The 16,207-nt window shown below is 39.9% G+C and overlaps 1 protein-coding gene and 1 long non-coding RNA gene across 4 annotated transcripts in view; one reads left to right on the top strand and one right to left on the bottom strand.

Moving 5' to 3' along the window:
• The window catches only part of LOC120444069 (AF4/FMR2 family member lilli), a 64,723-nt gene that overhangs the window by 22,993 nt on the left and 25,523 nt on the right, over window positions 1–16,207 (bottom strand). The window lies entirely within an intron of this gene.
• LOC120444071 lies at window positions 1,947–3,115 on the top strand. Of its 2 annotated transcripts, none has more exons than XR_005615621.2 (3): window positions 1,947–2,697; window positions 2,745–2,840; window positions 2,902–3,115. It is a non-coding gene; the product is annotated as an uncharacterized LOC120444071 (long non-coding RNA). The 2 variants fall into 2 exon arrangements; XR_005615620.2 differs by having other exon boundaries at window positions 2,898–3,115.

The following is a 16,207-nucleotide window of genomic DNA, read 5'->3' as shown; positions in this document are numbered from 1 at the left end:
TTTCATTTTTTGGGTTAGCCAATATTGAGTTGGTATTGAATTGCTTGAGTAGTGCTGGCGCATGGAAAGCAAACACAGTCGAGGGCAAACTAACTTTTTGGTCTGCTGGCTTTGGCATGTTCGATTTATTGATAGTTGTGCATCGTAAGCTAATAGAGTGGATTAAATAGCTCCTGAAGCAGAGCTCTTATTTGCAGTTAATTCAACGGATTTCACTTTGATTCGGCGTATCAGGACTATCATAGTTTACTTCTGTATCGAAATTGAAGCAATTATTAAATGGTTAAACCTTTAACCACACTGCTATGTTCACTCCCTTGAAATCACAACGTATTCCATCACGACGGAACATCACATTCGTGTGCAGAACCCCTATAAATACAGTATTAATGGCTGCAAAGCGCAATTCCCAAATTCGCCAATTGCAATTCAACTGATTGCACTCCGCCCGAAATCGCAGCACTTGGACAAGGTGCTTTAATTGCCACGCCCCGAACGACGACGCCCATTCAGGGCCATCCCATTAGCAAATACAACAGCGGCTATAATTATAAGCCCTCCCCTCTCATCCTCTCCCGTATTGCCACGGAATAAATGGCTAACTTTGTTGATACTCCAGCTGCCGCCGCCGCCGCTCTTGCCGGTCTAAATGAGTCGGGTTATATCTGTTGCCCAACAATCACTCCGATATGTATGCACACAGACCGCCATATAGCGAAATGCATTTGAATACCCGGCCAAAGGTGTGTGGATTTTCGCATTTCCTTTTCACCTCACAACCCCTGCGTTGTTGTCATAGTGCGCCAATCCGCCCAGAGGTGAATGCATTGGGATCAATACAGCTGAACTGGGAGGATTAACTTGGTTAAGATATGTATCATGAATTAAGTACATGAATAGTGAGCAAAAAAGATGTATTCACGGAGTAAGAAAACTCTGAAAATCACTTGGAGAGATGTTCAAAGGTATGCAACACTTCTGTGTTTTGATAGTAATCAAAGACCACTCCCATCCTGATTGTTGCTTTCGCTGTTTGTGTTGCGCATACACCTTTGCCGTGTTTTTATTACACCATTCTTGTTATTATTTTGCACATTTTTATCATTGCTATACACGTGTGTGTATCCAAACTCATATCCGCCTGCATAGTTGCTTTCTCTGTATCCCTCTGTGTTATTATTTTATACACCAGCTACCCCAAAAACACACCGACCATCTACCCACACTTTCGGAAGTTTACTCTTTCCCATTTTTTCCTTTCCTTTCCTTTCCTTTCGGTTTGGCGACCATTTACTTTGACTGGCCTTACACTTCTTGTTGCATCTACTCCTCAGTTGAATTCGATTCGATTCGATTCGTAGTCCACGGATGATCAAATGAAAGGGGCTAGTGGGGCTGTGACGCGCGGACTATTTCATTTTATTTTACTTGTACTCTCTCTGTCTTTCGTTTTATTTGAGTTATTTGCGCTTTTTCATGGGCCTCCGACTGCCTTTTGTTACATTACTTTTTTTATGATATTGCTGCCGCTGCTGCTGAGATTTATTATTGTTTTCGCCAACGGGTGTGTGTGTGTGTATACACGCGGGTTTTGGCATGAAGCTTTTTGCAAATCCACCAGTGGATTGGATTTATGCCGCCAATCGTCGTCTCCGCGAGCTACTCGACTTGGCCGTCATTGTCGCCATCGTCGAACAACTCCCCGAACGTACAGAAATGGCAGTCTGGCTATTTTAAAGCTAACTTAACTATTTTCTCAGAATTGCGAAAATAAGGAAAACAAAAATTCAAATAAAATACATATAAGTATAAAATACACTTTTTCTATTTCATTAAAACTGTTTATAGGCTAGCTTTGCCACAAAATGATGAGTAGCAGCACACAAGTACAGAAACTTTGCATGCCTCTAGACACTTTTATAGACGCTAAATACAAGTAATAGATTTGACTTTACGGTATACATATTTAAAGCATTTCTAGCCATTTTAGAGCTTGTATTGGGGAATGCCCCAGCACGATTCTGCCTCTCTTTCTGGCTTTCTGGTCGTATTATTCCCGCTCCCTCTCTGTCTATCTCGCATGTGTGTTTGCAGTGACTTGGGCGCAGTTTAATGCACTCTACACAGTTGATATGCCTCCCATTTTGCCGCCCGAAACCAACTTCGCCCCCTTTATTGTCCAAGCACAGCAGGCTTTTGTTAGCATATGCCAGTTTTTTCCTGTTTTTTTTTTCTGTTATTTTGTCATGTTCTCTCGCTTTTACTAGGGAGTTCCCTTTGGTCCTTTATCATCATCGTTTTGGCATTGTTGTTTTAAAGGATCTGCCTACATTTGTTGCTAGCATTGCAAATAGTCAACTCATCAGACCCTTAGAAAGGATACCATTCCATCTCGCTCTGGCCTGAATGCTCTCTCTCGCTCTCTTTTGCCGTCTATTGTTTAAAAAGCTCAATGGGCTTTCCACTATCAAAAAGCTCAATTCCTGAACTAGACTTGCTCTTTGACTGTGTGTGTCCTTTGCAGGAAAGGAGCGGGTTTTGTTGTCCACTTAGGAGTTTCGACCGACTTCCACATGGACTTGTTGATGATGGGCAATCCCAACTTTTGAAACGTGAAAGTCAAGTTGATGACTAGGATGCTCTGTGCTCTTAGGCAATATAAACATCTGTGGCAGTGCATTTACTATATTCTATAAGGTATCTATCAAACTCACAACTTCTATTTAATAAAAATGAATATTTAGTCCAGCACTCACTCTTCAATCGCATTCGATTCGTAAAGATTTTGAACTCACCTGCAAAGAGAAGAAGTGAATTCGATTTAATATTAGATGACACAGGTATGTATGTTTGCTTGTTTGTGTATCCACAAGTAGATATAAAATTAATTAAATCAGCTAGAAAGCGATAAATAGCGATCAACAATTTGCAAGCCAAATGTAAGCCAAGAGGCAACGAAACGAAGGAAAGAAGCGAAACAAAAGCCAAAGGCAATGTGGGAAGTCGAATGGCAGAATGAGAGGAAAAGAGCGACAGATGGTGACGCAAAGCCAATCCAATACAAAAAAAAAAAACTGAGAAAAACAAATAAAAACAATTCAAAATAAAGCAAAAAATAAAAGGCAGCAGAATCAACGAGAACAAAAATAAGTAAAATATAAAAAACAAGCAGGAAAAATGAAACAAGCCGAGGCATTCTCACACAATTCTCTCTTCAGCAACAATCGAATGAGTTTGACGCGGTTTGTCAACTTTTCTCGCTGTTTTTTTTTTCTTTTTTACTTTTGCAATTGATTACCCATTACGTATACGCCGCCGTTGGCATGAAGAAACACCGCGTCGCATTTGTTGATAAGCACAAATATAGACAAATATTAGCACGGCGCTTTAAAACTTAGTAAGGCAAACACAAATGCTGTTTACTTTTGCACTGTTTCCGACGTTTTTTAGATGAGATTTGAACCCCTTCAGGTGGTTAATCTGTTAAGGGTTAAACTATATGCGACTTTTGAATATACGAGCACGAGTATATCTACATTTTCAGCCCACTTGGGTCATTTGTTGCGTGACGCCTCAAAGGACACGTGCCCACAATTTTCAGTTCATTGGCCTCGCTGACGAGACATGCAACAATTAACAGCGAAAATATAGAAACAATTGAAGATGGGAAAGGGATTTATTATAGACAAGGGGATATACAAACATATACCGAATGACACTTAATGGCTTAACCCCAGATGGGCACTCATTCTCATTGGTACAATTCCAAACCACAGGTATGATTCATGGAGCGAAACCGGTTTGAAAAGATCTCGGGGGAATCACTAACATGAAACTAGAATAAAGTATTAAAAAAGTTTAAGATAAATAGGACTAACATGGTCACCATAGAATAATGTAAAGTTGAAGCTGAAAATTCATTTTCAAGCACAATCAATCGAAATAAGTGATCTATTTTGATCTATTCAAATGGGACAGCTCGAAAGATTTATCTGCTTGCAGATTATGCAGCAAATCGCCACTTAACACCCTAATGAGGGGATTAACCCGAAATGTATGGGCATTGACCAACTCCGTTTTCCCAACCAAATTGAGCAGGAAATGCTGAAACAAAAGGACGGAGGACCGCCGCTCCGCTTATTGGCCATACTAACGGTCAAAGTGTGGTGACCGAATATATAAAAAAAAAAAAAGTGCGGAAAAGCGTCGGAAAATTGTCACACGAAACTGGCCACACACACATGCCTGCTGTTGGGGATGTGGTCAACAGTGGGGGGGCGTGGCCGTTGTGGCCGCGTTAATGAGTGCCACATGGTGTACGTAGCCAGTGATGTTATGGCAGAGCAGTTAGCACAAGCAGGCCGGAACCCTCATCCTCATCCCGGAGATTCCCTCTTGCGCCCAACTAAGCCAACTCCTTTTCCTCCTGCTGACCGACCGACCGACCACCACGCAACAAACGAGTCGCGTTTTTCATGGCCGTGAAAAAGCAGCGAGCGTATGGTGGCCCACATGTGTGAGAGGGCTTGTACTTGTTATGTCCTTGCCAACGTGTTGCACGGAATGCGAACGCCTTACACCTTCCACCTTCCACCTCCAACCTACCACCCACCCCCGACCATGCCCCTTTTTGGGAGCGCCCTTGCTCGTCATCAGCACCGCTTGTGGCCTTAATTGCCCAGCAATATCCTTCGTGTTTTCGCACTGAACTATTTTGAGTTGTTTGTGCCCAACTGCTGGCGACTCACAACTAACGTGAACGACTTAAGTGGCTTATGAAATTTAAGTTATTATTGAAGAACGACCATAATTTGCCTTCTAACCAATTGATTTATGTGCATTGTGCGTAAGACTTTGTAATTGTATTGCCTTGTATTGTTTTACAATCAATCAAAAGACAGATTTTATTGCAACAATGTGAAGAAGTAATTGAATGATTTATAAATTGAAGTGGAAAACATTACACTGCTATTTCAAGTATTTAATTGTTTCTGCTCAACTTATTTGGGTGTACAATTAAGCCAGAAGAAAATGCATGAAAACAAAACTTGCTAGGTATGTATTTTATATATATATGTATATATTATTTGTATAGAACGTTAGATTTAACGCACAAAATTTCAAGGACGGAATCAGTCGGTTGATTTGCATCATTTTGTAGCTACTACAAAAGCTCACTTATTTAGCTTTTAGTTTGTTTTTATTTTTTTCACGGACTTTTAATTTGCTTTTGACATAATATTGTTATTGGTTCTTGTTTGTGGTTCGAAAATGCAGCTTATAAAATGGCGCAATGCATTTTATTCCATTTGTTTACTTCTGTTTTGCCCGAATGCATTTTAATTAGCAAGCAAAATTCATTCCCGACTCGGTTTTTTCGCTTCGTGATTTGTTGTTGCCAATGCACTTAATATACTTAAATTTATTAGCTCGGCATTTGTAATTAGCTGCCAAATGAGTAATATAAATCGCACTGCATGTGGCAAGTGAGGGACAACAGTGGGTTAATGACCATGAAAGGTTTGTCAGCAAACAGCAGGTATCTTATGATTCACTAAAACATAACAATTCCGATTTAAATACAATTTGTGTACATTTTGAACACAGTGCGAATAATTCGAATAAATTGTTATAATATGGAAGAAACATATCGTTTATCTCTTGCAATATTAAACTCGTTATTATGGACATAAGCCAGATAAACTGTTGATTAATAGTTGCCATTATTTCGATGCTATTTTTTACAACCAACAAATAACCGAAAGGCAAATGAATTATGACATCTAGAGTCAAACCGACAATTAACCAAAATATTATCTGTTGTTCAAAAGTCAATAAGGCAACTCGAACAACAATCGCCTAACAAAAAACACCAGAAATGCAAAGGTCATTAAAACCAAGCAAACAACATGAAAATGAATTAACGCAAAAAATGTAAATAAGCAAAACTATGGAAGGGCAAGCCAGCATCGTCAGGCAAAATACGTTGTACCTTTAAATTAACAGATTTATTTCATTTAAGTTTTTATAAATATAAAAAGAAAGTAATTAATTTTTATTAAAAAAAAAGCTGGAAAAACTAAACCAAAAAAAGGGGAACACAATCAGCCGTAGTTATAAAAGCTAATTTTGCAGGGTGGCGGAAATGGGCGTTGTTGGACTTGCTTCGTTTATTATTGGACTGGCACGCGATGTCATTAGAAATAATAATAAATAATAAAATAATGAATGCAGCAGATCTATTATTATAAAGTGTTGTTCAGCTCATACTGCTAAGTTTGCCAAGCAGATTAAAGTATCACCATTTTAAAACTATTTCTTTTTGCTAAATACAATGGAGTAGCATTAACATTTTGTTCCCTGATCACGGCATTCAAATTTTCAAGATAATCGATTGAAATTGCCAATGAACTTTGGCGAGCATCAATTAGGCGAAGCCAACAAGCACTTTGCATTTTCCATTTCTGTGCTCATGAAGCAAAGTTTTCTGTTATTCCGAAGTTGGCCCAAAATGTGTCCGGAGTTTTGGCCCTATTTTCCTGCTGCTGCACGTTTTATTAAATGCTTCCAGTGAACCCATCGCCCATCGCCGACCCCCGTGGCATAAATTATCCACCCTGTCATCGGTTGCTCCACCACTCCGTCCGTCTCCGTGACCATTTCCCCATTTTCCGATTTTCCCGGGGCCCTCAGTTTGAAGTCTCTTCTCCACTTCATAAAATGCCGTTGCGACGCTTAATTTTACCCGCCGTCTGTCTGGCAAAAGCAATGAGATAGACACCACCCACCATTCACCGCCCACTTTCCACCCCATATGCCATCAGCCACCCCCACGAAAGGAAAAAAAAAGTGAGCAACAGCTGCCCCACTCCAAGAGCCCCATTGCCACTTGGCTAGTAGGAAGCGAAGAAACAAAAAAAAAATGTTATAAAATTTATTAAAAGTAATTTGCATTGCAAATTAATTTTCTGCTCCTTTTTTCGGCCTCCCTTTTTTTCTGCGCTGTCAAAATTACTATTTTATTTGAGTGGAGGATGGGAGGAATTGTGAGGGGGGAGGGCACAGCATGTGGATAAGTAAACAAAGTTTAGAAGTTTTTAGCGTTTTCGGCTTGTTTGTCGGAGTTGCGATTGCACTTGAAACAAAAATATATACCGGCATTCTACATAAACAGCTAAATAAACTTTAAAGCTCCACTGCGAGTTTTTCGTGAATTTCAGTTAAATATTTGAATTACATGATTTCTTAAATTTTAGGGATGCAACTTGGTTAGGAACAGGTTCAAATGTTACTACAAGCTTCTGTCTGCTAGTCTGCTATATCACTCCTTAAATCAAAAACCGAAATCATTTTTTTTTGGCGGCAGAAGGTCGTGACATTAAAGTCAGTCAGTTATAATTAACAGCCAATTGAAATGAGGCACAATAAACAAATTCCAAAATCAGGAAAAACAAATAAAAATGTGTAATCATCGTCATAGAGTCCATGACAGGCAGACAAACAGGCAGAATCAGAATGGCTGGCTGAACTGAACTCAGTGCTCAGTACTCAGTGCTGCCGGCTACCGACGACTGTTGACTGCAATGACATTCAGTCAAAACAAATTCTACTTTTCACTTATTTGTTATATCCACTTTTTTCGCATTATTTGTTTTGCCATTTTTGCGGGGAGAAGAGCGCAGGTGTCTGCGACAGATGGAGAACAACTGACGGAATGGCGAATGTGCATGTACTGTTTGCAGCCCAAACCATTAACCCCCTGGGCTCCGTTGACAAAACTCGGAAAAATGAGAGCACAGAGTCAACAAAACGGACTTTGTGGGGAGAAAATGTATATTGATACACTTTGCACAGTGACTTTCATAATTGCCCAGCTACGTGGTGAAAAAAGTTAATGAAAATAAATACATCTTAAAAAGCATAATTGAAGAGCAGCTTTTACGGCGTCTTTTCATTATCTATCATATTTAAATTTTCATGTGTCAAACAATGTGATTTTACCTTCAGTCCAAACATACATATATATTTCAAGAGCTACTTTTCCGTGTGCTTGAAATTCAAAAAGAGTTTTCCCTCTGGGACAAATTGCAACTACGTAGTGTTTTTGCCAACACCACCCAATTTGCCCACTTCCGAACGCAAATTGAAGTGTTTGCATTTTTTGGCCGGCATATAAAAATGTTTTGAGCTATTTTTGCATCTGTTATGTATTTGTAATTTAGTTTTTATTGATAGCCATCCATTCCTCGTTGACTGACTGCCTGTCCAACTGTCGCTTTGTTGATTCTCATGCGGTTTGCTGTAGTTTTTCCGGATGCCCTTGCGTGCAAGGTAGATCGAATTTTATTAACCCAAATTGAGGAAATAATTTGGCAATTTTTTTTATTCTCATACTATCATAACTATCTCATCTCAATCAGAGAGTTTGCAGCATTAATTGCTAACCAATTGCATATACATATATTTAATTGAATGGATAGAGTATTGAAATTTCCGACCATCAATTTTTTCACATTTTTGCTGTTATTTTGTTATTTATTGAATATGCTAGTATATTTCTATTCCTCTGCGCCAGCTAAATCGGAGATTAAGTTGAATTAAATCATTTTTGGCTATTTGTCGAGTCATCAAACTGGAATATTTTACTGGCTTTATTTGCCAAATAGTTTAACGACAACTTTTATTTCGATTGATATATCAATGAGTGTAGGTAACAAAATCAATTGGATTTGAGTTTTTTTAACTCCGGTGGAAGTCAATCTGAATCAAAAGAACTTTATACTATTAGCCATCAATACAGTAGACATCATATTTTCCATTCATTCCAGCTCAAGTGCAGATGTTTTTATATATTTTCTAAATATATATTAAGCTTAATTTTATTTGATGGCGAGCACATACTTGAAAAGTCAGCTCGCTGGGAGTTTGGACTAAATATAGCCGGTCACAACAAAGTTGTTGCAAGGCATACACGCACTCCCGGTGGAAAAAATAACTTCAAGCTCTGCCTGTCAACGCCGTTTGCCATTTTTTCTGCAGAAATGCCTCCTTTTTTTAGCCTTTTTTCTTGGCATTATTTTATGTTGTTTTGGGCTAGGCTGGGCCTATTCATAGAGTGAATCAGTCGGTCGGTGGAACAGTGGGACAGCAAGTGAGTTGTAACTTGGCGGCGGCTGCGACAACAGCAATGACGATGGTGATGGTGGTGGTGGTGATGATGATGATGATGATGGTCGGGGTCTGTGCTCCATTACCATAAAATATAAAATAGGCCCACAAACAAATGTGTAGTGTTCGCTCCATGGAGGCGAAGGCAGCGAAACTTATTTAGGTTGTTAGATGAACGACCGCAAGACGTCACCAGAAGCCAGAACCCCCTTTCCTTTACATTCCTTTCCTTTCATTTTATTTCTTTTCATTTCACTGTTGCGCTTGTTAACCGAAAAAGATCGGAGGGGACACAATATACATATATGTATGTACTTATATTTAAGTAACAACAACAAATCCTGTCACTCGCGAGCGGAATGTTATTCACGGAAGGAAAACTTTTTCCTACTCGTCTACCCTTTGCATATCAGTGTGATGGCAGTAACGAGAACTTTTCAATCTGGCACAGATTTAAGTGGCAATATATTGAAAATTTTCTGCATTAGCGAGATTTAACATCTCAACATACCAAAATAACTAAATTATTTGCAACACTAAATTTGAAATCCGCATTTGCATACCTTTTGACTTTTGAAGAGTGTCCCCATTACCACCATGGCCAAGCTCAACTAACTTGGCTTAACGCGACTTTTGGCGTATTTGTATTTTTCTACTTTGCCGACCCTCGTGCTTCTGCAGAAAAATGTTACCCATTTTGATAAGACCCACGGAAATGCAAGCGAAAAGCAACAAAAATATGCTTTGATAATAACAAAAAAACCGATATTGTAAACGGGGAAAAAAAGAAACAATCTAGGTGCAAAATAGAAAGCAGAATAACGAGAAATGCAAGGCAGCGGAAATAAAAATCTTGATTTTAGTTCTGCAGCTCTCAAGCAATGAAAACGAACCAATGATTGAGACGGAAATAACTATGCGATAGGTCAGTTATGCAAATTGGTTTAAGTTACGTGATATAACAAACATTATTTGATGTTTATTAGGAGCTTTCTCAATTCGTAGGAATTGAGTTAAGAAAACTTGCCTTGAATTATTTTTACCTCACAATTCGAGTGTGTAAAATCAGCCACAAATCAAACGAGTCAACAAGCCACAGTGTTTTCTTTCTTTTACATTTTTCGTTTGCTTTTTTCCGATGACTTGACATTTTCATCTGGCCGCAGCTGGCGGGGCGGGTTTTTCCTGCCATTTCCACAAATGTGGCTCTCTGACCATCGACCCTATTAATCTCCAGCATCTCAATATAACAACCCCATCTATGCTGAAATACCACTAACCTCTTTCCGAAGTGGCCATACAAATGAAATGATTCATGAAACATTTGGCAAACGCTTTAAAAATGCCAAACGATTGTCGTTGCTTATGGTTATTGTTATTATTATTGTTGTTATTGCTTGTACACATCGATACAATATGGTTTTTCATGTTTCGCCGTAAATTAAAAGCAATTTACAGGCAAATAAAGCGAAGAAGTCAACGAGCAGCGAAGAAATGTGTCAACGCAACGAATGAACGATAATTATTTCCGCAAATTTTTGTTCACAGGTGACAAATTAAAAGGAAAAATTGCTTCTTGCCTTTTCCCCCCCTTCTTTTCCCGTTTCGTTGGGGGGATTTCCGCGGCAGTACCAATAATTTATTTATTTTTCTTCGCACTGACAATAAACAAACAAGAGACGAAGGAACGAACAGTGTATGCTACTCATCAGTTTCATTCTTTTAAGTATAAAAAAAAAACAGCGAGGTAAGAATGTTTTCGCTCGACATATCGACATCGTTGCTGACTATGTTGGAAAATTCTTAAATATCGCTGTTTCTCCTCGTTTTTCTGTTGTCGAGGTCAAAAGTTGTCGCATAAGAGTTGCAATTGTGCAACTTATTTGGTTTTCGCCACAACTGCGCAATTCCAAAAGTAACCAATAATCGCTTGTTGCACAATGTCTTGATTAATTAATTTACATTTTTTATGAATTACTCTACGGTGTGCTAAATAAGATTGATGCAAGTTAAAAATTTCATGGCGATTTTAAATATTACAGGTAGATATTTCTGGTCATTATCCTTGCAGCCATTACGCGCGCCCACCTGAACTCATTACAATTGCATGGGGAAAAGCGGAAAAACTTTAAGGCTGTAGAACGAACTCTTCGCTCACCGAGTGCCCAATCTCATTCGGGAAAGTTGCGGGGATGCGGGACTAAAAATAAACGGCCTACATTTCGAGTTTCTGATTCTGATTCTGTGCCTCACCTCGCCTCGCCCCTCGGCCCTCCCTTCAGTTAACCCATTTCGGAAAATACAAAAATATCTTTTGCGAAAAGTTCAATAAATGCTCCATTTCCATTTCGCCATTCGCCAGAGAGCCTTCTCTTTGGCCATGTCTCTCAACTGAAATTACTACGCCCGTCAACCCAATTGCCTTTGGTGGGGCTAGTGGATGGATGGATGGATAGATGGGGCGCCGAAGGACCAAGGGACTTTCCGCGCTTTTCATTTTCAGAGTGTGTATGTGTGTGTGTGTTTTTTTTTGCTTTACTGTTTTGCGCTCGCAGCAGTAGGAGCGATTTCCTGGCAGCAGGAGGCTCAACAGTAAAACCGGAAAATTTCCTACTTCCTGGCTGACGAACTGGCTGGGAAAATGCACTAAAAATCAACAACAACTACTGCGAACTAACACACAGAAAAACCAAACCAAAATGAAAGAGTAGATTGCAACTCAAATGAAACGCGATTTTATTCCCTTTTTTTTCGCTGTGCGCATATCTATATGTATATGCACACACATAGATATAGTCTATATCTATTCGTAACAGTGTGTGTGCAGGCGGATATGCTCCTCTTTTTTTGCAAAGTTAAAATTTTGTTCCTCCCCACCCCACAAGCCCCTAAACACCCAGCTCCTGCTCCTGCCACTCAACGCGCATAAAACTCTTGAAAATGCTTTTGCTCGTAAATTTTGAAGCAACTGGAAGCAGGCTGGTGGCTGGTGGCTGGTGGCTGGTAGCTGTTGGCTGGTATGAAAAGAGCACTGGAGATGAGCAAGTGTATCCCTGCAGGCGACCACTGGCTGCTGCTCGTTGTTGCCTTTTTGGTGGCATGCAGCGGGGCAGGGGATTTTGGGGGGGTGGAGCGGCGTGGCAGGACACTGCCGCAACAATTGTTGGCTTGCCGCCGATGCCGCTGCTGCTACTGCTGCTGCTGTTGCTGCCATCGTCATGCAAATTTATTTTCGAATGCGGCCAGCAAAGAGCCATGTGTGCAAACATCCGACTTCTGTTCCGCCCTTCAGTAATATCGCCTGGCAATAAAACTAATTCCTTGAAAAATATCACACTGTTTGTAACTATGTTTTAAAATTGCATTACTCAACTAAAATGTAACTCACAATCAGCTACATTCGGATTGGACTGACCACTTAGTCCTAAAGAATCCGCGGCGGTTTCCTTTCACAGTTCTATTCAAACAAGCGCATATAAAATCGTCAAAAAGAAAATATACTACTTCTGTGGAAATATTTAGTAGTAAAAGAACTGACATTTATTCTGGTTTGTATAGAAATATCTCTGCATTTCTTCTCTTTATCCGGCTGAGTTTTTTCGGACTATATTTCAACATTGAAAATCTGATAAGATTATAGTTGAAATATGGCTTTGCTGCCTTTACCATCATCCTCACTCTGGATCTATTGCATTTTCCGCTGTTTTTATTATTTTGTTGCGGTTTTTTTTTTTTTGCTTTTATTTGCTTAACTACTCGCGGTCACGAAGCTTGTATGTATACATCAATTTACTGTTTCGCAATATGCTGAGCCACAAGGTCAACAAACAAAATGTAATTGAAAACAGATATTAGATTTATCGCCTACGTGATTTAATTGTAATTAAAGGGTAAACTAACTAACCAAAGCCTTCACATTTGCTCTTTAGCTGCAGAGCCAACTGAAAACTCACTTCATAATTAACCGCCTGTTAAGTCGAACCATTTTCAGAAGAGCCCTGCTGCTTACCCGTCGTCACTTGTTCAGTCAGCCAGTCAATCACTCCAATCCAATCCCCAATATTCCCCCCCGAGCGACATTCCGCGAGTCAGTTAGTCATTGCCACAGGCCAAATCACAGGAGCTGAAGCCGCAGTCGTTGCAGGGGCAAAAGCGAATAATCACGGCTCATATAACCATAATTATGAGCTGACGTGCGCTTTCTTCTTCGTCGTCGTCGTCGTCCTTTTCCGCATCTCGCGCCCAACGCGGCGTATGAGCAATTTGCTCGCTCTCAAAGCGAAAATGCGAGCACATTTCGAAATGCCAAGCGGAGCATATGCTGAAATCTGAAATCCCCTTGCCACGCCCACACTAGTTTGCCGCAGACGCTGCCCACGTGTTGGTTCAGTGCCTCATTATGAAATTATGCACAGATATTTTTTATGCAGCACAGGGAGGACAAACAGTGGCGCGGAAAAAGCGATGCTTTTGCCGTGAATAACACCTGTTCCTCCACCTCCAACACTAGAATTCCCCCACAGTCGTTTACTTAGCATCTCAGAATGGGATTTAATATCACATACAGATGCATTTCACGGTTAAATGGTATATACATATATTCTCTAATGCAAGATCTACAAACGAATATGTATTTAACGTTTGCTGTTTGTGTACCATGGCTACTAATTAATAGTTTGGCTACACAGCTCTCAAAATAGAAATAAAAGCTGAGGACAAACCCCGAAAAAAGCGCTGCATCTTCTTAAAAAAAAGTACCACAAACGAATGCCGTTTGCATAAGGAGAGAAAAAGGAAGACTGCAAATGCAAGATGGGAAGTGGGAGAAAGTAAAAGAAATTGGCAAAAAGATATTACACACAACGGCAAAAGCTGCTTAAACAAATCGACAGCCAAGAGTTTGACAAACTTTTTACACTTGCCGATGAAAAAGATATTGTGTAATTGCAAGTTCACTTCATGTTTGCTCACTGTCTGTCTATCTGTCTTCCCTGAATGCTTCTCCCTTTATAATTCCCCCTCCTGTGCTAATTCCTGGTCTAAGTAACCAAACCAAAGCAAGCCCGTGTCCTCGGAAATTCCGTAGCCATGGCTTGGTTCCTTGAAGGCATTTTGTGGGCATGCCCGGCAATTTGGTTGGCTACCACGATGACATTTGAACTGCGAAACACCGAAACTTTGATGTCAACCTGTTCCCAAAGTGACACCCAAAGCGAGACAACCACTCGCCTGTTCCTCGTGGGCCTAAAAATAGAAGGAGCGGACTGCAGAGGAGGAAGCCCCAACACCCAACACACAACACACAACACCCAGCACCAAACATGAACCGTCTATCCGATTTCACCTTCAATTCGACTCGATTACTTTGGCAAATGTGGGGATGGCACAGGGGGAAAAAAAAACAGGGATTCCCCTCCCATTTTGCCCATAACTTTACCTGCGACTGCATTCGCTGCATTTCTTCTCTTTGGGGTCTCCGTTTCGATTCGTGTTTTGTTGTAATTGACATTTCAATTGATTTAAGTTGACATTAAACGACACACATTAAATGCAGCTCCTAGAAGTTCAGGTAAGACATGCTGAGTTCCTTGTAGGTCGATCGATTTGGGGGATTTCCCGAAGTTTCAGCTACTATTCTTTTTATTTTCCTAGAGCTTGAACTTGTATGATACACAATCAGCACTTCTAGAGAATGAAATACTAGAAATGTTTTTCAGAAAAGTTTTTGTTTCATTGCCATCAGTTAACTATGACATATAAAACGTCGAGTTCCAGTTAAATGACCGATGCAAGTTATTTACTGTATAATAAAGATTAAAAGCCGTACAGCATAAATTAATTACGTAATTTATGCTTGCAGCGCTTACATTGCGAGCAATTAAAATGTCACAACAATTGAATACAATTGCAAAAATGATTACAAATGAAATTAACAACAGTGGTTAACACATTCTCGCTATTACATGTCCGTAAAAACGGAAAGCGGATATACTTAAATATTTGTTACTTTAAATTAACGAGCTGCAGTTTTCCACTAAGTAAAAGGGTAAACAAAACAAAAATAAAACGAAAAGACTAGATGCATCATTAATATTGATTATTGATTGGCAACAAAGTGCACAAAAAGAAACAAACGCCTAATATCCGAGTCAGAAGTAATATAGTTGTATGTATGCCGTACATCCCAATCAAACTCATATATACTGAGTATATACTTGGCAACCCATATCAATTAAGTCAAAAGACCGAGAGAGTGGTCAATAATTTTTCTCACCCAAACATCATTAGGTTGATGGGGGTTGCATGTGGTGAAACTGCGGCCAGGAAGCGGGAGGTAATGGGGTTTTGGCCGAAACCGGTTTGGGTTGGCGCAAAACTGACACATATGTCTGTGACACGTTTGGCTATTTTATATCAACAGAGATATAGACAGCTTTGGATAAACATTTTGTTGCGGAATTGAGCTGGGGACAAACAAAAGCTGTTTAAGTGCAGATTAATCCAAAACTCAATAATAACTAATCTTAGTCATGAACTGATGAAAACTACTTTTTGATTAATATCACCTTAAATTTACTAACCATAAGTTGAGATAAATCAGCATTTAATACCTGCTCAACTTCAACTTTCAGCCATTAATTTATGACTTGGCATTAATCAATTAGCTGTGTGTACTCTCTTTACAGCTTTTGACCAGCGAATTGTTTACTCAATTGCATCGGGTTCTATTTACATAAGCAGCTGAAAGCCCCGCGAAACCAACTCGACTCACAGTTCTATGCCTTACTTCCATTTTAAACCACCTAAAAAATGAAAAAATACAGCTCAAAGAGGGTAAAAAAACGAACTACCAATTAAAAACTCATCAAATGCTCCGCGAGGAGGGGAGAAGAAGGCACAACAACTCCACCTGCGACTCTTCAAAGGAAAACTCCTGGTGGTGGCAACCGGTTGCAAGAGGATGAAGCCGCAAACGGAAGGTGGAGTGGTGGAGGTGGCTGAATCGCTGGCCAAGTGGGCGCCACTTTGGGGGAGGGAA

Source organism: Drosophila santomea, chromosome 2L (assembly GCF_016746245.2).
Source record: "Drosophila santomea strain STO CAGO 1482 chromosome 2L, Prin_Dsan_1.1, whole genome shotgun sequence".
Classification (NCBI taxonomy): domain Eukaryota; kingdom Metazoa; phylum Arthropoda; class Insecta; order Diptera; family Drosophilidae; genus Drosophila; species Drosophila santomea.
Note: the sequence above shows the minus strand (reverse complement) of the source record. Positions and strands in the feature narration are given on the sequence as shown.